Source organism: Amblyomma mixtum, chromosome 2 (assembly GCF_055824585.1).
Source record: "Amblyomma mixtum isolate Tamu chromosome 2, ASM5582458v1, whole genome shotgun sequence".
Lineage (NCBI taxonomy): Eukaryota > Metazoa > Arthropoda > Arachnida > Ixodida > Ixodidae > Amblyomma > Amblyomma mixtum.
In genome coordinates, this window is record NC_143013.1 from 25,360,826 (window position 1) to 25,382,257 (window position 21,432).

At 52.4% G+C, this 21,432-nt stretch overlaps 1 protein-coding gene across 4 annotated transcripts in view; it reads left to right on the forward strand.

Moving 5' to 3' along the window:
* The window catches only part of LOC149358740 (uncharacterized), a 441,725-nt gene that overhangs the window by 25,373 nt on the left and 394,920 nt on the right, over positions 1-21,432 (forward strand). The window contains exon 1 of one of the 4 annotated variants that reach the window (XM_089570916.1): positions 11,085-11,627. The exons of the other annotated variants lie outside the window; for them this stretch is intronic. The gene's annotated coding sequence lies outside the window, so the exon portion shown is untranslated. Of the gene's footprint in view, positions 1-11,084; positions 11,628-21,432 lie in introns of those variants that run through there. 4 annotated transcript variants of the gene reach the window in all.

Here is a 21,432-nt window from a genome sequence, read left to right on the forward strand (position 1 = left end):
AACGTGGCGTGTGTGTGTCCATGCGTGTGGATGCATGTGTGTGCGTGAGCGACATATATAGAGAAGTGCGTGCGCCAGTCGCATTCTCGTTGCGACTCCAGTCGCAGCCGCTATTGTATTCATGCTATAAGGACATAGCCGGTGTAGCGTGGGGGACCTTTCATTGGCAAGAAATGTTTTGGCGAATGTAAATGACAGACATCATATTGTGCGTTTATTTTATAATCGTGACTAATTGTATTTGCCTGTCGCGCATTATTCTATTCAGTCAAACATTTAAGAGTTTTTTGCGCTTGTTAGCAGATACCCAACTACGAGCAGCCAGCCGTCCCTGAAATTCTTTTGGTTGACGGCTGTGCCGTTCTCAGCGATCGTGCCGGTCGACGGTGCGCCAGTGCGACTAATTCGTTGGAAGTCCGTTGCTGCTCCATTCTGTAGCAAAATGTCGGAAATCGCGCCGCGCTGCGTCCACAATCGTATCATACGAAACAGACTTTTAAGCTGCGATTTCAACGCACTGTCGGGGTCAAAGGTCCCTAGGACACGCGAACACCAACCAAAGCACATAGATTTCTTATTGGCCTGTATAGTTTCAGACCGTATACATACCTGTGGACGCGAAAGTTGGACTTGAGTTCTCTCATGCGTGCTAGAGACTAATCAGGCGTTTGTTGGTTCACATCGCGCTCATTGGTCAAAATGCAAAATGCAAAAAAAAAATGCTATCCCAAAAGCACTTCGCATGCTTTACCTGCAAGTTTCATACCTTCGAACAATTTCACCTCGTCGATTTCTAAAACTTCTGCATTTGCCCTTTAACGCCAGAGGTGCACTGCGCACGTCGCAATTATGGCGATAGAAATGGCACTATATGGTTTCCGCTTTGAGCTATAGAAGCCTTGTGTGCCTCGCATAATCGAGTGCGCGCCTCAGTAGACATTTTGTGTGCTGCAATTTGTCTTGGCTGCTTCGTCTTCCTTCACTTTCCTGCGCTGTATACGCACAACGAAGAAATCGGCGCGGGTGGGCTTATCGATCTTTCCGCGGCCCGCTGTCACATCGACGCCGTAACAGCCAATCTGCTGATCTGTCTTCTCAACTACGACAGTTTGTTTTCATTTTGAGCAGGTGCACTGCCGACACGATTCATTCGTTTAGACAATAGCACCACCAACAAACCGTCCTGACTCGAAAAGCCGCGCAATTGGCATCAGAGGTTTTCGTAGCATCTATTGTCATACATCCGTGTTCTTCGCGCCGATCAGGTCAGTTGCAACTTGTCGACGCCCAGGAAAGGAGGACATCCATGGACTGCGACGCGGGTGTGAGGTGCGCGATCCGGCTTGGCGGCTGCTATCTATAGCAGTGACGTCCCTCGGTTCAACATTGGTGTAGTCCAACGAATTTCTGCCGAGTCCTCGTGTCTCTAAATCGCGGCTCAACATTTGCTTTTCGGAGTAGCAGTAAATACCACTCCGAGTAATGTGAAGGTTTCCACGTACTCAATGGGAGCGTTGTCGAAATAGAGTGGTGGCACACTGCCTATATGCTGCCCCTTCGGATGGAACAATAAAGCTTTAGTTTTTAGTTTCTTTATTTTTTAATGAGTTCAAAGATCAGCAGTCAGATAATGATGACAAAACTGTATTTATGCAGTGTTTGTTAGTTTTTTGATGTCAGGTGAGGACAAAAACAGACTGATGTTGCATACGTAATTAATATATATGTTGAATAGAAGTGGCCCCAGAAGGCTGCCCTGGGGCACGCCGTTTGTGATTGCTAACAAGTCCGAAGAGCAGTCATTTAAAGCAACATACTGGCAACGAGCACTGAAATACGATTGAATGAGACAGAGGGCGTGGCCACGTATACCGTAATGGTCGAGTTTTTTAAACAGAGTTTCGTGATTCAGTGTATCGAATGCTGTGCTAAAGTCTACAAAGACGCCTAAGGTGAGGTGTTGAGCTTCGAAGTTATTTAATATGTATTCTTTTTGAATCATGTAGTCGTAGTGTGAGCAAAGCGTTTTTAGCCCCTTTAAAGCGTGCATGCTTGCGAAACAAGCAAGCGAAACCTCCCACTCACCGGAGGAATAGCGGAGCTGCATGCCGCTGAACGCAGAGGCGTCCATCTTAAGAACCATTTCTGCGGTCATTCCGCATGCAATGTCTTCAGGTGGTTCTGAGTGGTTTGTCGCAAAGGGTGCCGAATGTAACCTCTTGCCATTCGCAGAACATGGACCCCCTCTGTACACACCGAAACTCCGTATGTGTCTCCATATGGGCTGCACATATGGAGACACCGTGACCGAAAAATATGCGATCAGGAGGTGGTAATAGATCGAATTATGAGCTCTGCGCTGAATCTGTTTCCTTCGCACCTGCGTCAAGCGTATGCTACCGGGGCGCCCGCAGTGGCCACTGAACTGGCGCGCTGTATTTACTAAGATTTGTAAAGAGGCTGCCGGGAGAGCGTGCTCTGTGTAGTATATGTACCGATCTCTTTGTTTCCTGAGCCACATGTTATGATGGATAGAAATTTCCAGACCTGGCACCCTATTTTGTTCCAACAGGTTCGTTATAGACGCTTCACATCCGCAACTACGCACCTGTTACGCTCGTAAGGAAACCGGTATTCTTTCGTCGTAGCGAATGTTGACTTCGTTGCGGTGGTATTTCACTCCAAGAAGCGTGCATCTGTGCACGTATACCACAACCTGTAGTGATGAGTGGACTTCCGCGTGTGGCTCGTTGAGGCTGTGAGGCTTTCTCGTCTGAGGCACATATATGACGTCACCGAGCCGCACCGCTACGCACTGCGCAGCTAATTCCGCCCACCAGTGCCGCAGGAGGGAGCGTGCAAGGGCGCACCTGCTGCGGAGAGCAGTAAAGCGTGCTCCTGCGTGGGGACAGCCCCACGGACGCTCGTATAGGAAGGGCATAGCGCGGAGAACAAAGGCGGTGTCCTGTGCCTCTCTCTCCGTCTCCCACATCCTCATCTTCGCTTTTCCTTTTTGGGCCTCGCCTTGCCCCGTTTTCTTGAGCCGTTTGGTTACGTAGTTATAAACCAGGCAGGATTATTATGGTGGTCGGTTTTTATTTGCTTTTTTTTTAGCGGAGGCGCCCCTGGAACTGAATTGGAGCCTTCGAAAATTTACTCGACAAGACAGGAAGGTGTACAGAGGTTTCAAGAACAAAGTCGCAGTTGTTGCGGCGGCGTGACGTTACTCGAATTCTTCCCTTTACTTTGAATGGACGAGCCCGCAGCTGCAGCTTCCACTGTGCTGCACACAACTAGCGAGCGCGGCGTTCGCAGAGCGTGCCGTTCCGCGGAAGGCGACCATAACGGGATCGGTCACACCTGCGCGTTCGTGTCCGTCCTGTTGTGTGCACCTTTTCAGAGGTTAACCGCCTCCTGCGAGTGCCTTTCGGTCGTGCACGCACTGCCGGGCCCTTTCAATGGGATGGCGTTCAGTTTCGTCCGAACGGCGCTTTGGTTTATTTCCGTCCGGCGTTTTGTGAACTGTTGCTGGTTCGATCGTTGTGACCTGTGGGCTACTCGCGTCGCCGGAGTTCTGTTCATTTACGGTCAGAGCTGTGCAACGTTCCTGCTGGGAATATAGGCGTTCTGCCTGGCTCGGTTAGCTGACACCGAGAAGGCAGCAGTCTTCCATATTGAACCGATGCAAATCGAATCAATTGAAATCAAATTTATTTTCCACAGATGGATGGCCGCTTTGGGTACAACACCTTTATTCGAAAATTTAGCTGCATTTGGAGATGAGACGAGAAGGTTTGGACTACGTAGACAGCTGCAGTTGCAGCGTTGATTCGTTTAGCGTAATATATATGGTGATCCCTGCTGCGATTCCTTGTCATCATCATCATCAGCCTGACTATGCCCACTGCAGGGCAAATGCCTCTCCCATGTCTCTCCAATTAACCCTGTCCTTTGGCAGCTGCGGCCACCCTATCCCCGTAAAACTTCTTAATCTCATCCGCCCACCTAACTTTCTGCCGCCCCCTGATGTATATACGCAGAAAGTTAGGTAGGCCACTTCGTGCTTATTGTTCCACAGGGTAGGTTCATATCTATCTTTATCTTCGAGATAGAGAGAGAGGGAAGCACTGATAAGGCGACTCTGATACGAGTCGAGAAATGGATTAAGGAATCTATTTGGGAAGGGTGGCTCTCCGGCCTTGCTCGAAAGAAGGTGTGGAAGTGGAGGGGCTATTTACGTTCGTCGGTCGATGCCGATAGATTGCGCGAACGCCCACAGAGTGAGCAGAGTTTTTGGCGCTACATTCTTCGTCATGGTGCAATCTCGCAGACATGGGGCGCTGCAGGGTGGTTAGTGCTGTACTACCAAAGACCGATGGTCCGGCACCGAAGGTCTGACTCCAGAAGCTTTCGTAAAGGCGCTGCTTGTCGCATGGCCGATCTACGTGCAGAGCAGAAAAGAGGGTGCAGAAAGAAAATGGGCAAATTAGGGAGCATAACCAGACATTGAGTGCGATAACAGGAGCGCTATGTTACATGCAGCCGTAACGGTTCTCGGGTGGTGTGGGGCTATGTCCATGAAGCCGTAATGGTTCTCGTGGGGATGGGGCCAAACCGAACAATCTACAGACGCCAAACTCTCCTCTTGAGCGGTGGGAGGCGCTGCTGACCAGCGATAACTTGGAGGACCAATAGGCCCTCATACAACAGGGCCGCAGGGCAGCTCAAGCCAGTGGAGACTCCACCCAAGCGCGGGCTACTCCGCTTCTTCTCTTCTTCATCCTCTTTATGATGACACATACCCACATGGGGGATTGGCCAAGGTATAGTGGCCAATTCTGTTTAATAACATTTTTCCTCCTCCCCCTCCTCCTCTCGGGCGTACCGCGAGCGAGCCCTGGGAGCTTCCCGCACGTGTCTCGCGCGGGCACTTAGACCTTGTTCACACGCCTCGCTGCCGTGCGACGCGGGAGTCGGGGTAATTAGCGCCACCGCTCGGGTGTCGGGTGCTGGCAGCGTCGTGACTTGCAGCCGCATAATCACGCGGTGTCGTGATCCGATCACGAAACTCGCGGCTACCGCGGCTTCTTCGCGGTGAGCGCCCCATGCAGCGGGTGACCCTCCGTGCTCTTCGAGCATCGATTCGGCGCGCTAATGCGCATCCAAGTACCGCACACCGGTGGTGAGTGATATGCGGGCGGCGAGATTGGCTTTATGGTTGTAGCGGCACTTCGCAGTCATCCCATCGTCGGTGACGAGTACTGCCCGAGCACTGTCTCTGTGTCGACGCCGTCACGCTTGCCCGCAGTGGCGTGCGTGCTCGGGAAAAGTTGTCGAGCAGTAGTGTGTGGCATCCTGTGGCGCCCGTGACCCATTGACCATGTACGCAGTTGAAAGAGCTCTCCCCCGTTGCTCTCCGAGTGGACCTCCGCAGACGCACTGTCGGAGCTCTCACGCTAACCCCGACCTCACTACCTCGTACCTCGCGTTCAGAATGCATGATTCAATCTGTAGTCAAAGCCCAGCTGTCCTTAACCGGCGGCGATTCAACAGATGACGCGTATGCATACCTTAAAACATTCCGCGTGCTGGCGGCCCACGTATACGTGCATGTGGGTGTATGTAGGAACGCGCGGAATCCGAGGTTTTCTTTTTTTCCTGCTTCGTCGGCCGCGCGGGTTACGCGACTCCGCGTCGCGCTGCGCCGAAGGTCTTTCTCGCGGAAATAAAAGGCGCCGCGCGTCATACCCGTGTAATGATGATTGCGAGCCTCGCGCATTCCGCGTTGTCGCGCTCGTCGACCGTGTGCGCGCGGCAGGCCTTCGTCGCGCGCTGCTTCTCCGCCAGACTCATCGCGGGCTTGACGAGCGCACGGCGGCGTCGGCGCCATATGGAACGGGTTCTCGACAGGCCCTATACGGTGCCACTCCCGATCGAACAGCTTCGTTATGTTTCTACTGTATTTGTGTTTCGCTTTTAAGGCGAAAGCCTTTAATACCTCATCGTTGTCGACAGAAGGTTATCGACAGAAGGTTGTCAGCAGAGGTGTCACGCTTTTCGGTTGGTCGAAATGGTCATGACGTCAGAGTGCGCGGATTCGCATCAATGAGGTCACCCACGTATGCCTGACGCTCCCTTTTGGAGCAGACGACAACTAGTAAAAAATAGTCGTCCGCTCCGACAGAGGGCGTAAGGCGTCCGTGGGTGACGACATTACATACCTCATTACTGCGAACAGAGCCATGGATAAAACCGAACTCATAGAAGCAGAGGGAGAGTCGTGCTAAAGAAGCAGTCAAAGTCGGCAGTCAAAGTGTGTAGTCAAATAAAGCACTAGTGCAGCACAAACAGTCTCGCAGGCAATGCCAAACAATGAGCCAGGAAAGGCTTTCGCCCATGCAGCACTTTAGAGAGCCACAGTGCCTCCTGAATTTTTTCCTTCATTGTTATTTTTGGTTTCCGTATTTGTGGTCGCTTTGTGTTCCGTTTTGCGTTCGACGTTCGTGTACTGCTTAGGTTTCAGTGAACTGGGTAGGGCAGTATACGGAAAGGTGGTGCTCGGCTTATAAGGGGTGAAATGGTTGGAAAATTGGTCTTTCACCCCACCTTGAGTAGTCGAAAAACTCCTTGTGCCACGGCGCTGTTTGGCCAAAGAAGCCCTTTGCGCCATAAAAATCCATAATCGTCATCAGTATACGAAATGGTACGAATAATGTGAAAGAAGCACTTAGTTGTTGCTCTCAAAAAGAAGCAGATTTATTTTCACATCTACACCGAACTTGAAAACACATTACAGGGAGCATGCGTCCCATGTGCAATGCTGCTCACTCATGCTTGGGAGTAATGAAGTGTTTTTTCATCCTCGTCCTATTTGTAACAGTAACTTTAGATTGCGCAAGATTGCGGAACAAAAAAAAAAAAAATGAAAGCCTCTGGCTCAACCTTCGCTTGTTTTAGCGCTGATCTAACCGGCGATTCCTTTTCACACCGTCAACCGGTGCCATTTTAAAATATGCAGTTATCGAGTGAATTAATTTCGTTAAGGAACGAACAGGCTGCACTGGTTAACTCGCCTCTTAAATGCCCGCCGAGCTTAACAGGCGCATAGCGAAGATTCGACTGCGTTATAAGTCTTACTTGTTGAAAGGAACAAAGATCACTCGTGCATTGTTAATGCTATGTCTGCACTGCACAATTTGAGGCTGCGCGCTGTCGTTATCGCCTTAGCGTTTTATCTGATTGATATACGCGTGACTTTCTGCTCGGTTTCTTTGCTTCGCTGCAGCAGCTCTCCAAGCCGCTGGCTGCGAGACCCCTTTGTGTGCTGTGGCCGATTACGCGTGTATGCACAGCTTTGCATGCCTGCGCGCCTCCGTCGGTGGCGAAGGTGGGCATTCTGATCACGTCCCCTCGCGATCCCTTCAGCGCCGGCTTCGAACAAAGGCGGGCAAAGGCGTCCCCGTCTTCGCTGTTCACGTCCTGCCGGCTGAATTCGGCCTGTGTGCAGAGCCTCGGTGCATGGCTGCCGCCCGCGTATACGTACAATGTACTGTACACGGCCGATCCAAAATTACTTCCCGGCGGCTCCCTCCCTCTCTCCGAGCGAGCTTTTTTTGCTTCGCGCACCTGAGACCGGCCGCACGGGACGCGAAATTGTATCCACCTTCACTTTGAGGTTATAATTTCGCCATCGCCGCTCGGCCGAGATTAAAGTGCGGCGCGCATGTGTGGCGTGCTAAGAATGACGAACCCTCGCGCACCGCGTTATTGAATTCGGGCCTGCGCGCGCTGCTTTAGCGCGGTGCTTTCTTTGTTCGACGCTGCGAAGGCTCTCTCTTGTTTCTTCGATTAGCCTTCCTGCTGAACGCGGCCTCCCTTGTCTCGCTTTTACCCCGCGGTTTGGGTTACTATAGTCGTTTCCACGCAGAGTTGGCTCCTATAGCGTTAAAAGAGTGCTGCATGACTATGTATCAGGCGCATCAAGCTGTCGCCTTTCTTCTGGCGTTGAAGAAAGTGGGAACAGATCCCAGCCTTTGTGCTCAGGTTTGCCGCTGTGGTCTTTCGACGGATGTTGGTTGTTTAGTGTGTGAGAGCGTGTTCAGGTCACTGAGTGCATGCTACGGAAAACCTGCACCGGAGACGCATACCCCTTGCTATCGCAGTATTGAACAAGGTCTTCCTTACGGTGTGTCCCACAGGAGCGAATTGTGGAAAATAAGATCGCCGTTTTCTAGAGAATTATACGAGCGTGATGATGTCAATTAAGGGCAACAAGCAGCAGTCATCATCTTGCTTGACGACTGAGCGCATCGAGCATCACGACTCCCTTTTACGCTGGAGTTTACAGATCAAAAGGTGACGCTTTCTCGATACGCGAGAGGTAAAGGCCACTTGGCCTCAAAGTGCGCCTGCCCCTGCGATTGGCTTTTATGCCACTCCTATAGTACTCTTCAGGACAAAAAGGTTCCGAGCAATACCGCTCTTCAGAGCTTTGGAACTAAACACACGTCTGATGCCCTCCAGCACAGCCAGACGTGTTACATGCTTGCCTCGCTTTCGACTGGAGCACGCACGCTGCGACAATCTCTGCCTGCTGTATACTATATTCCATATTTCGCATTCCTTCGCACTTTCAGCGCAGAGTGGAAGTCGCTAGCAGTGGAGTGGAAGAAGCCACGATCTTGAGACTACGGATGCCATACCTTCGTGAGAACTGCACAGTTGTGGAGGCCGACCCCTCGATATACAATTCAAGAACGGAGACCCTCCAAGCAATGGCGTCGACCGATTTTCATGACGACGCGGTTAATTCGATTAAACGGATTAAACCATATACCACCCCCCTGCGATTTAACGCTATAGCATGGTTCAAAGGCATCGGCCAAGGGGGGTGAGGGGGAAAGCTGGTCGGCGCCATTGGCTGGACGGGCTCCTTTGAGGAGCATCTGCCTCTTCGTTCTTCAGTTCTATGCGACTGTAGCAAGCGCGAAGGAATTAACCACGACGTCACGAGAATCAGTCCACGCCAATGGCTGGAAGGCATCCTTTGAGGGGCATCGGCCGCTTATTTCTTGAGTCGTATGTGACTGTAGCTGGCGTCAGGGAATTTACCACGACTTCACGAGAACCAGTCCACGCCAATGGCTGGAAGGCATCCTTTGAGGGGCATCTGGCGCTTATTTCTTGAGTCGTATGCGACTGTAGCAGGCGTCAGGGAATTAACCACGACGTCACGAGAACCAGTCCACGCCAATGGCTGGAAGGCATCCTTTGAGGGGCATCTGGCGCTTATTTCTTGAGTCGTATGCGACTGTAGTAGCTTTCACTCATAGGTCACTGTGACCGTTGCTGTCGGTCCAGTGCAGAGTGCGGGTTCGCGGATTGCCCGAATGGCGCCACCTCGCGGTATGCCGGCAGCGTGGCAGGGAGGCGAGCTGCCGCCCCGTCTGCCAGCCGGCGCGGTCGACCTCCGCGTCTTGTCGGGGCCGGCGCCCCTATCGTGCGTCGCCGACCGACCGACGCGGCGGCGGTCAGCTGCCCGCCGCCTGCTGCTGTCGTCGTCGTGACTGGCCGGCCGACCGCAGTCGTGCTGCGAGAGGGGGATGGAGAGGACACGCGCTTCCCTCGATCTGCTCGCGCTCTACGATAGGCGCGCGCGCCGCACGAACTTGACAAGGGCTGCGCGCCAGCTGCTGTTTCGCGAGCAACCTGCGCGCGGGAACGCGGATCGGAACGAGCGGACTGGCGGCGTCCGCGTTTCCAATCTTTGAAATGAATACCTGCTGAGGGAGCGCGCATGTAGAGCCTTTGCCAAAAGTAGCATCAAAAAGTTCTTTGGAGGTGAGGGCAGGGGTTCTCCTTATCATACCGACATTCAGAGCTTGAGGGATGGCATAATAGCTTCAGTGTACGACTGAGAAGCAAACCGTGCGGCCTGGTTACTTTTGGCAAAGACTGTACTTTCTGCAGGACTGTTTGTAGCAGTCGTGCGACCCCCTGTGTCCACTTCACCCTGAAGCAACCCAGCCGAGCGTTATCTTCGGTGGTGTTTCGCCTCGGGCCTCGTAGTGTGACGCAGTGACAATGCCTTCAGTCCTGAGATGCGTGTCTCGTGGTGTATTATATCGTAACGAGTAACGACTCCCGTTCTCCTCTTTGCTCAACGGGAATGTCAATCAGGTGGGCCGTGTGATACCGGAAAGGGGGGGGGGGGGGGGGGGGGGGGGGAGGTGCATGTTGCTGCAGAGCAATTCTGCACCCCAGGTGGTTAGGGCGACAAGTCTGGTAGCCTTGTTACTTACATCCTTCTTTGGACAATTTCCAAGGCGACCCCGCCAGACGAGCGTTGACGCGACTACATCTTGTCGTGGGGACAGAGTGTTAACGTTGCTTTCTCTCGCTGTGGGCTGCGTCCGCTGCTGCCATGACAATAAACGTACTAGAGTTGTTCTTGCGCTTCGACCGCACTCTTCTCTCTACCCCAGATACAAGCGCACTTCCTCCGCCAAACAACGGCCGTGGCCACGCGCAAGCCAACACACTTTTCACTGTCCACAAAGGATAACATCAGGTGTGGAGGCACATAACACTGCCTCAACTGTTCCTCGCTACTAGTCACCGTTCCCGCACCCATTTGTAGTGCGGCGATGCTGTTTGACGGAGACCTGTTTAGCTGCAGTACACCCACGGCCGCCACGGCCGCAGTAATACAAAAGCAGAGCTTTTGCATTAGTACTAAGGACAATATTCTGCGCATAAGAGCCGCCGCGGTGGCTCAGCGGTTATGGTGCTCGGCTGCTGACCCAAAAGACGCGGGTTCGATCCCGGCCGCGGCGGCTAGAATTTCTTTGGAGGAGAAATTCTAGAGGCCCGTGTACTGTGCGATGTCAGTGCACGTTAAAGAACCCCAGGTGGTCGAAATTTCCGGAGCCCTCCACTACGGCGTCTCTCATAGCCTTAGTCGCTTTGGTACGTTAAACCCCATAAAACCAAACCAACCATCTGCGCATAAGAGATTTAAAGTGCCCCGACGTGCTCGTATTCTTGGCGTCGTCTAAACGCGGGCAGCTATAACAAGGAAGTCCGTGTGTTTCTTCCGCGGTGTTTTTTTTTTTCTCGCATGGAAAGGGAAGAGTTTCGTTATAATTTCAGTTTCGCCTGTTTTCCGTTCTCCGGGATCCGATCCTTCCTTCGTCGCAGCGTACCCGTTCCTCCGCGTCTCATATCAGCGTGCTGCCACTCCGTTTGCCTCATCCAAAATTTAGCTTCCGTTCCTTACCGTTGCCGAACTCTACTGCGACTCCTTTCTCTCGGCATTTTGTTCCCTCGCGCACGGCAGAAAGGACGGCGTAGAAGGAGCGGCCGTTCCCTGACGTTCGCTACCACGAAGCAGGCACGCACGAATCCCCGCTCTCCCCCTTTCTCTCGCACGCACGGAGACAGGCGACGGCTTTGTTTTCGAACGTGCCTCTCGGCTCAGCGGCGGGGGGATGTTTCCGCTTTGTCCCTTCATCCTGCTCTCCGCCTTCGTGCGGGATGTTACTCTGCGCCCCTTCCGCCTGGACTCTCAGGCGCGGCTACATATTTCCGGCACTCCTGGGCCCGCCGGTCAGCGCGGCCAGCGCATAGTAAGTTCAGTGCAACGTGGTGGCAAGCCTCCTTCTCCACGTCTTGTTCATCCACCCCTGAGAAAAAAAAGAGGCGTGACACCATCGTGCGCAGTGGGCGTGACACCATCGTGCGCAGTGCGCACGTTTGTCCGAGCCGCGGTCGTTCTGGTTGCTTCCCCTGGTATGGTGCTTTCTGGGTTTTGGTGCTTCCCCTGTTATGGTGGCTTTCCGGTTTGGGTGCTCACCCGGTTTGGCTGTTTACCTGGTTTGGGTGCCTAACCGGTTTGGCTGCTGCTTACCGGTTTAAATGCTTACCGGTTTGACTGCTTACCGGTTTGGATACCTACCGGATTGGCTGCTTACCGGTTTGGCTGCTTTCCAGTTTGGCTGCTTATCGGTCTGGCTGCTTATCGGTGTGGCTGCTTACCGGTCTGGCTGCTTACCGGTCTGGCTGCTTACCGGTTTGGCTGCTTATCGGTTTGGCTGCTTATCGGTTTGGGTGCTTACCGGTTTGGCTGCTTACCGGTTTGGCTGCCTACCGGATTGGCTGCTTACTGGTTTGGATGCTTACCGGATTGGCTGCTCACCCGGTTTAGCTGCTCACCCGGTTTAGCTGCTCACCCGGTTTGGCTGCTTACCGGTTTGGATGCTTATCGGTTTGGCTGCTTGTCGGTTTGGCTGCTTGTCGGTTTGGCTGCTTGTTGGTTTGGCTGCTTGTCGGTATGGGTGCTTGTCGGTATGGGTGCTTGGCGGTATGGGTGCTTGTCGGTATGGGTGCTTTTCGGTATGGGTGCTTACCGGTATGGGTGCTTACCGGTATGGGTGCTTACCGGTTTGGGTGCTTACCGGTTTGGGTGCTTAACCGATTTGAGTGCTTAACCGTTTTGGGGGCTTTCCGCGCTCAGGTGCTTTTAGAACTGCATAGCAAAAAATGAGTGCATAGATTTTCACGTAAATGACATCCAAGAAATGTTACGGTCCATCTAACAACAACCTGAAATTTTATTTTGCACTGCGTTGTTAGGACTTATAGATCTATGAACTGTCATAAAGGGAGGAAGCAGGTGAAAACGCTGTATATTCATAAATTTGCGACCGCAACATTCTTAACACCGTCCATAGGAAAACCGCGCCATGCAGCTTTAATTCGAGAGCACTGAAGAGCCTCGGATGCGTACGGATGACCTTGCGCACGCATGTCGACACGAAGTTCACGGGCACCAGACATCGAACCTGCGCCCTCCTGATGCGAGAGCCATGTATCGTAACCGCCAGGTCATGCAGGGTCGCCTGCCTTCTAAAAGAACTGCTTGGTCACTCCATTTGTTCCCTGGTTTCGTGTCTCTCGTTTTATTTTATTGATATAATTGTAGGACTAGGAAGCTTGTATGCGACACTGTATGTTCACCTCTGTGTACTTGTCCATGGTCCACTCAATGGCTCACTGGGTCGCTGGAAATGTTCCACTGACAATCACGACGCGCCAGCTACGCGCCACTGCCCAAGATGAGCTGCCGCATGCAAATGAATCCGTGACGTCACTGATCCTCGCTGAACCTCAAAGAAGCTCACGTGCAAACCATTTTCCCCACGTGGGAATCTGGGAGTCGAGGCGATGCGCAAGTCCGCAGTGCGCGTTTCCTCGAGATTGCGCTTTGTGGAGTGTTTATACGGGTGCACACAATCATTTTCTGTAAGTGCTCCTTCAACCGATTCTCCGAGCGTTTAACTGCGAAATGCAGTGCAGGTCTCCAGTAGGTGTGTGGGCCTTCTGTTCCTCCCTTTGTTTCACGTAACTGAATTTTGCTATCGCACGCTAATGCTTACAGAATTCAGGACCATTCTGTGGCGCGAAAATAAAGCAGGAATCTCTCTCGGAGTTCCTTCGGAGCTTAGATGAACACGACTGTAGGCAGCATTTCGAACTTGTTGTTCCAAGTTGGGTTTATTGTTCGCAGCATGGAAGATGTAGGCGTGCAAGGAGGGTTCGTAGTTAACCCAACACCTCTGCGAGTGACGTCAGGAGAGTCACTGCTGCTGTCCAGTGGCTGGCAACAACGAAGTCTACAGGGTTTACAGCTGCAGCAGTAACGACTTTAGCGTTACTTAACGAAAAATAACAAAAAACTAAAACGCCGTCATCTTTATATGGGTCAACAGTTCACAACGTGCGCATCACAGCGCAACAATGCGCGTTGTGACCTCTGCGTGTTGGCTAATTCGGATTTATGACGCCTCGCTGTAATCGAGGTAAATGATGTTCCACTTCAGCTCCGTTCCAACCCTGCAGTCGAGAATAAAGTGCAAGAAAGATGGCTCAATTATGTCGGCCCCCAGGACACCGAGCTATTGCCGCGCACACGGCGCCGTATATGCGCGGTCTTGTCCCAACTGGAGACTATAAATTGCAGGGTGTGTAAGAGCACTCCGCATTCACTTTTGCCAGCACTGCACTGAACTGATAAAGAGTGAAAAAAAAAAAAAGCTATCTTATATACGGACTTCCCCGCGGCAAACTGCCCGTGGACCCTTTTGTGAAATGAAGATGCCGCCCCCATTTCACTCGGTGCAGCACCGTTGCCTTTCGCTGCTTTTGTTACTCTCTTTTTCCATTTTTTTTTCTTTCTTGTGCGCTCGCCGCCCCCCAAAAAGTGCTTTGCTTGTCCCACGGCGGCGCCTCTGCCGTCGTATTTCCTTCAATCCGGCCTGCCTCATAGGTTTCCTTCCTCCCTGCGGTTCTCCGGCGCCGTTTCCTGCGCTAGTCTTGAAGGCAAAGCGAAGCTCGGACTCCCTGCGCCCGCTTTGTTCCGTTTTTGGCTCCTTCCAACTTGTGGCGTTGCCCGGACCTCCCTATACTCTCTCTCTCTCTTTTGCCTGAATGGTTGCTCATTTTTTCGGGCGTGTGCGGAATGGAGCTCGTCGCTACTTTGTTCTTATGTTTATTTATTTATTTTGGTGGGATCTTCTCCGCGTCGTTTACGCCGGCGCCAGCCTGCGTTCGCGACTGCGCCAAAGCATCACTCGCTGTTCTGTTCACGTGTCTGCCGTACTCATGGCACGCCTTCGCATGTCGCAAGCGCGAATTGATGTTCAGTGGGTCTCCGCTGTGTGAAACTGTTCCACTTCTCGTCGTCACATCAAAGAACCTCCGGACCTGAGCCGGCGTGAATTGCGGCTCCTCTGTTACCGTTGTTATTTCTTTTCTCAGTAATTTTCTCGCATTGCTATCTCTGCCTGTTGACATGGCGGTTTTACCGTCCCGAAGCTGCCTGTCGTATATTATATATAGCGTCCTTTATCGAGGCACCCTAGCCTGTCGCCTTTGAGGGCGCCGTAGCCTCACCGTGAAGAAAAACTGTCCGGCGAGGTAGTGTTCTGTACACCACCTGCGACTGTTGACAGGTGGAAAAAGGGAGAGAGAGAGAAATGCTTCCTCGCCACTTGCAGGGGAGCATATTAAGAGGCCAGGAGGTGTCTTCCACGGGAAGAAACCTAAAGAAAACGAGAATGACTGAGAACGACTCAGCAAAAATGACATACCACCTGCCATAGTTGGCAGGTACCAAAGTTGTGAGAAGGTAACTTTTCATTCCACTTGTAGGGAAGAGGAGGGAGGGGCCGGGAGGTGATTGCCACGGGACGCTACGGCAAGGACCCGGCGATGTTTTATGAGCTTATGGGGCGTTTAACGTCCCAAAGCGATTCAGGCTATGAGGGTCGCCGTAGTGAAAGGCTCCGGAAATTTCGACCACCTGAGAAAATTTTCACAACATTGAGAGGAGGCCAGTAGCGATCGTGAACACCGCCAACGAAGAGAACATTTTCTCCCTTTTACACTGAGTTGTGGTGAGCAGGTGACACGATTCGAGTTTTCAGCGCTCATTCATTAACGGGTTACGAATTGATGTCGCACTGCACTCTAGAGGTGTGGGGCAAATAAAAATATATGCGCATTTGATCCCAGCTCGGTGCGCATGACATAGAGTAGCGCTACGTGGCTGGCTTCTGTACTCCAGTTAGCCTCAGCGCAAGCAGGAAACCGAGCAGGCATTCGACCCCCCCCCCCCCCCCCTCACCTCATCATTTTCGTCATCATCATCATCATCCTGACTACGCCCACTGCAGGGCAAAGGCCTCTCCATGTCTCTCCATTTAACCCTGTCCTTTCCCAGCTGCGGCCACCTTATCCTAGCAAACTTCTTAATCTCATCCGCCCACCTAACTTTCTGCCGCCCCCTGCTACGCTTGCCTTCTCTTGGAATCCACTCGCTACCCTTAAAGAGCACCGGTTATCGTACCTTCGCGTTACATGCCCTGCGCAAGCCCATTTCTTCCTCTTATTTTCGACTAGGATGTCGTTAACCCCCGTTTGTTTCCTCACCCACTCCGTCCGCTTCCGGTCTCTTAATGCTACACCTATCATTTTTCTTTCCATAGCTCGCTGCGTTGTCCTTAACTTAAGCTGAACCCTATTTGTTATTAGCCTCCTCATTTCTGCCCCATAGGTGAGTACCGGTAAGATACAGCTGCTGTGTACTTTTCTCACCCTGTGTAGCGCGAACTCCGCTGGCTTTCGCGGGTTGCCCGAAGCTGTCTTCAAAGGGGAGCGACCCTAGTCCACAGCAGGTGCCGTTTTACGCTTGAACATCGTACGTAGCTAAGAGCCCTTCTTTGAAAGCGCGTCATCCCAGACGCCGAAGGAAGGAAGCACGCTAGGCAAATGCACGCTGACGCACTTCCGAGTGACGGCGTCATTGCTTTGACGTCGTCGTCTTTTTTTTTTTTGTATGTTTGCGTTGCTCTAGTTTGTTGACAGTGAAGAACTGAACAAATCGCTCAGCCTGCTTGCAGCTTTGTTTTCCTCATTAGTCACTCTTTCATTCCTAGGGTGTCTTTCCGACGGTATACATATATATATATATATATATATATATATATATGACAGAAGCCAACAGCCACAGAAACCAAGGGGCACAGGGGATTTTTTTTAAGTTATTTATTTTGTGGTGTTGATCAATTTAGAATATTACTGAATATGTTATCGTTTAAAGATAACTGATTAGAAAAGCAGAAGAAAAAACAACCACCTGCCGCCGGTGGGATCCGAACCCACGACCTCCGAATTACGTAATTCGGAGGTCGTGGGTTCGGATCCCACCGGCGGCGTGGGATCCGAACAAACAAGCAGCGCGACAGTTCAGTGTGTCAACGGCTATTCGAGGTGAGAGCTCACCACCGTAGTTTCAGTTTGGACTACATATTGTTGGCGCACAGCCCGAAACGTCGATGAGTGAACATGACACTCGATAGGCATTCTGCCCAGCTGCGGCCGTATAGGAACTGCTGGTCGTATATTGCAGCTGCATGCGCCCGGATCTGGTGCAACTGCGCATGACGAGACCAGCTACGAAAATAAGTGCGCGCGTCTATTTACGTGTATGTGGTTGACACGACTGAAGCGCGATCGCAAGGGTGAAAAACAGAAAAGAAATTCAATGTAAATTCGCCTGTACGGCGCTCTCTTAAACGCGGCGGTCCGATGGAGTAACGGAAGCCACGGCTTTGGTCCCGCGTACTATCTCTGGGAGGCTAGAATTTCGGGTCGTTAAAGCTAACGGGACAACCAGCTTGCTTGTCAGCCATTTATAATGCATGCGATTCCATACCAATTCTATTCCGTTCCTCCTTTGGTCATCGCTTGAGGCGCCGTTAAGCCCTTGTAACCGGGATTTGAGCCAGTTGGCATGGCGGGCGATTACAGGGGAATAGAATGGAGTGAAAAGAATTGCTATATTATACCGGCTCAAGGCACCACTGCCTCGACTACGTGCTACATGAAGAAAAAGCTTTTCAGCTATAATTAGTACTTTGGCAGCTTTCCAGAGGCGATAAATCGACCGAAAAAGTGATCAGTCTACGCTGTTAAAAGGAGTACCCCTATATGGGAGTAAAAAAAGTAAACTGTCCCCTAGCGCACCCCTTCCAAAGGGAGTGCGCTAGAGTACAGCTTATTCCCTTTTTACTCCTTTCTCTTTAGAGTACACCCTTAGAATGGTTCCCGTCGTCTTCTAGTAAAGTCACGCCAGGCACACGCCACACTTTGGCCCCTCTCGGCGTGCAGAAATTGCGTGACAGTGCACATACTTTCCCTTCTCCTCCCAACCTCCGTGACGGGCACCTCCTCCCCTGCTCGGCCTGCGCTCGACTCTCTCGAGTGTAGTGCATGTTGCGCTTGTCGTACGCTCCCCCTTTACCTCTCCTCCGTCTGTGCGAAGGTTAAACGCGTGCTGGGGTACAATTAACCGCGACTTCTCAGCTGGACTGTAACGGAGGAACGAGGGAGAGAGCGCGTGACCTGTACACGCCGCCGCCCTGGTCGCAGTGACGCGGCGCTGCGCCGCCGTCCTCTTGCCACAGCGATATCCCCCGTGGGCGAACCAATTACAGGAGAGCGGCGCGCGCATGGTCGCTGCCTTGTTTTCGTGTCGCTCTTTCGCGCACACTTTCTCCGTGTCAAGCTGAGTTCTTTGTGTGCGTTTGTGTGCATGCAGGGCAATGGGGTGAACTCCAAGAGAAGGCATACATGTAGCGGAGGGGGGGGGGGGGGGGGAGGTAGAAGAGTTTGAACTAGGCAGACGAGACTCAGTTGGGCCGACGAGGTTAGAGAATGATCGGGCACAACTCGGCCAGTGTAGGCGCAGCCGGAGCGCGGTAGTGCTAACTGGAGACCAGCGGGCGAGGTTTGTCTTTGCTGGCGACGTAGTTTGGGCTGGTAGAGGTGGCGCTGCTGCTGGCAGTGGTATGTACACGGTGTGGTTTATGGTAGAGGTGTCGCCTCATCTGCCTCCTGATCCACTAGATATAGTATGTAATTCCCACTGGAGTTATGGACGTTCCTATCGCCGCTTATGTTTCACTCCCACCTTCCTCACTTCCCTTACGGCGCAGTTCGGGTGTCCCCCGAGATACGAGACAATAAGTGGGCTATTTTTCCTTTCTTAAAAAATCTGTTTTTTTTGTAGTTTTTTTTTTAGGGGACGGATGGCCGCAAGTAAAGTGCGGTGACAGCGCGCTCCATTAGGGCTTTAAGCGAGGAGCCGAGACTGAACGAGAGGGAAAAGATAAATTTATTAACAGCAAGACCTTGTTCCATATGCATAAGCGTTGCCCGTGCGTCGTAGACGAGGGTTTAACCGCGAAGCTCCGCATATAGTATCGTGTTTTTTCTCGCTGTATGTCTAGGCTCCGACTCTCCACCGGTATACCGAGTCCAGTGGCTGCTCTCTCCGGCGTGTGTGTGTGTGTGTGTGTGTGTGCGTGATTTGAGGTGACGGGCGGCCATTTGATTTGCATACGGAAGAAGCACAACGGCCCAGAACAACAGCAGAGGGAAGGGGGGGGGGGGGGGGGACGCGGGCGTATACGGGAAGCGACGACGGCTGGTCCGCGTCGCGAGTGCGGCCCGTTCTTGCCCGTGCACGGTGCGTCGGAAGCGGAATTTGCATATGCGCGCGCGTCATCATTCGTTGTCGTCGTCGTCAGGGGACGCGCACGCTGGGACGACGACTGCCTTCCGGAAGTGCGGGTGGGCTGTACTTCCGCGCGTGTCCTCTCGACCACGTATGCGTCGGTCCGCGTGCTACGCACTCGAATCTCGACGCAGACAGTCCCCCCCCCCCCCCCCCCCTCCTCCTCCTCCTCTGGTCCATGCGAGGCAGGAGGCAGGCAGGGAAGGCCCGTCGTTCGGATTATCGGCACTGCAGGGACGCCCGCGCCGCCCGGACGATGGCGTGTAGTTTCTAGTACCAGCCGTGCATCGTGCACTGGTCGGTCGTGCGGGTCTGGCGAGATTAACCCGATCCCCACGACAAAAACCGTTTGTTTAGCGCCGGCCGCTGTGGCTGGCTTGGGGCGAGAGAGATTCGAATTTCCTTCTTTCCTTGTTCCTATCTGTCTGCCTCTCTCTCGACTCTCTTTCCGCGAATGGGTTTATATAGAGGGCCGTGTGGTTGAGTCCATCTCGGTTCGTCTGTTTTGCTTTCGTATTCGTAGCTTTTGAAGCGTTTCGTTTAGAGTTCGCGCACTGGCGCCCTGCTCCGATAGACGGAGCCCTCTGCTGCTTCTTCTACAGGCTCCCCTGTGCAGTTCCCCTGCTGATTAACCGCGCCGGGAAAGTGGCTTTGTTGGCGCGAGTCCGCGCCCTGATTAGCGAGCACCGTGAGTTGCTGGGAGAAAGAGCAGTTGAGAAGCCTGCGCAGGGTAGTGAGGATTATGCGGGGTGGGATTAACGAGGCGCTCCGCGTGGAGTGTGCAGCTTCGGCACCTATGCGGGCGAGGGGTCACTCTTGGATTTGCTGCGGTGGCGCAGATAGCGTGGCGAGGTTTTGACCAATGAAACCAAACTCGGCACCTCTCCGCCGACCTAAAGAAAAGAGACGGGGGGGGGGGGGGGGGTGCATCAGAACAAAATCGATCGAATGAAATTGTTTTGAAGGAGAGCAGGAGAAAGTGTGGAGGAAGAAAAAGCCTGGAATTAATTTTTTTTTGTTTTTTCCTCTCATCATCTCTTTATTTCATGCAAACAACCAGAAACGACCGTATGTCGAAGGAGCGTCTCAGGCGTTGGCACGTTTTTTTTTTTTTTTTAGTAAACATTTACCATCGTGGTAAGAGTAACAAGCGATGGAGTCATGCTCGTCACGCTGTTAAATGCGCTTATAAGCCGTGACTCGAGAGATGTGGCAGTGGTGAACATTAAATTAGCGGTGTAATTTGTGCACATTCTACATTCCGGCTGCAGCGTCGATCCAAGTGTCCGGCTCAGTCGCTCAACCACTTCGTCGCTCAACCACTTCGTCGCTCAACCACTTCGTCACTCACTGAACAACTGGTCCGCCCTCTCAGTCGCCGCGTCTCTCACTGACCCGTCATGTGCTAACATCTCCTCGGCGTTAATGGACCGCTACTGCACTTCATTCGGAGTGTAGGCTGACCGTGCTGTCTCTCCCCAGCGGGAAATTCAGCAGGAGTGGCTTTAAGGCCAGAAAAACGGAACTACTGCAGCGACTCCGTTGCCGCTTTTTCAAGGCATTGTACACTAGTGCACGTCAAACGTCCCTTATCTTTCATCAAACCTCAGCCTTACATCTTTCTACAAAAAAATTCGCTTCCCACCACATCAAGCAGAGAATCTGTGCCGCGGTCTCTCGAAGCTGCCTCTCTTTTCTTTTTTTTTTTTTTTTGCTCAAGCTTTTCTCTAAGAAGTGCTTTGCATGGGTGTCAGTAGCCGAGTGCAATTCAAGAACGCAGCGGCAAATGTCCTTCAAAAGAGGCTATCCAGCCAATTGCTTGGAATAGCGTTACGTTGCAGGGGCCTGTCAGGTGGAAGGGGATTATAACCACGGATAAACCAGATTAACCCGCATGCCATGGCAGTCGGTCGACGCCGTCGCCTGGATGCCTCGTTTGAGTGGAATTAACCTCTTATTCTTGAGTTGTAATCAGCTGTGGGTCCCACGACGTTAAGCGAATTGTGTAGGCCACGCAAGCGCTGCTGGCGGCAACGTGTTAAATCGGCCAGTGGCAGCTCGGAAACCATGCTTGCCTTGTGGTGAGTTTCTACTTACTTTGCAGTGTCAGCTTTTATAGCAGGCCCTACACCTCCGAGGTCTCGTGGTCGTCGTCCGTATGAAATGACCTCATCATGCCACAGGTCACATGTCCCCATTAGCTTTGGTTCTGATGGCTGGTGGGTCACACTGTTTATACAAAAATTGGCATTGATTTAGCTCTGGTTAAACCGGGTAAATTGCGTAAGCAATGG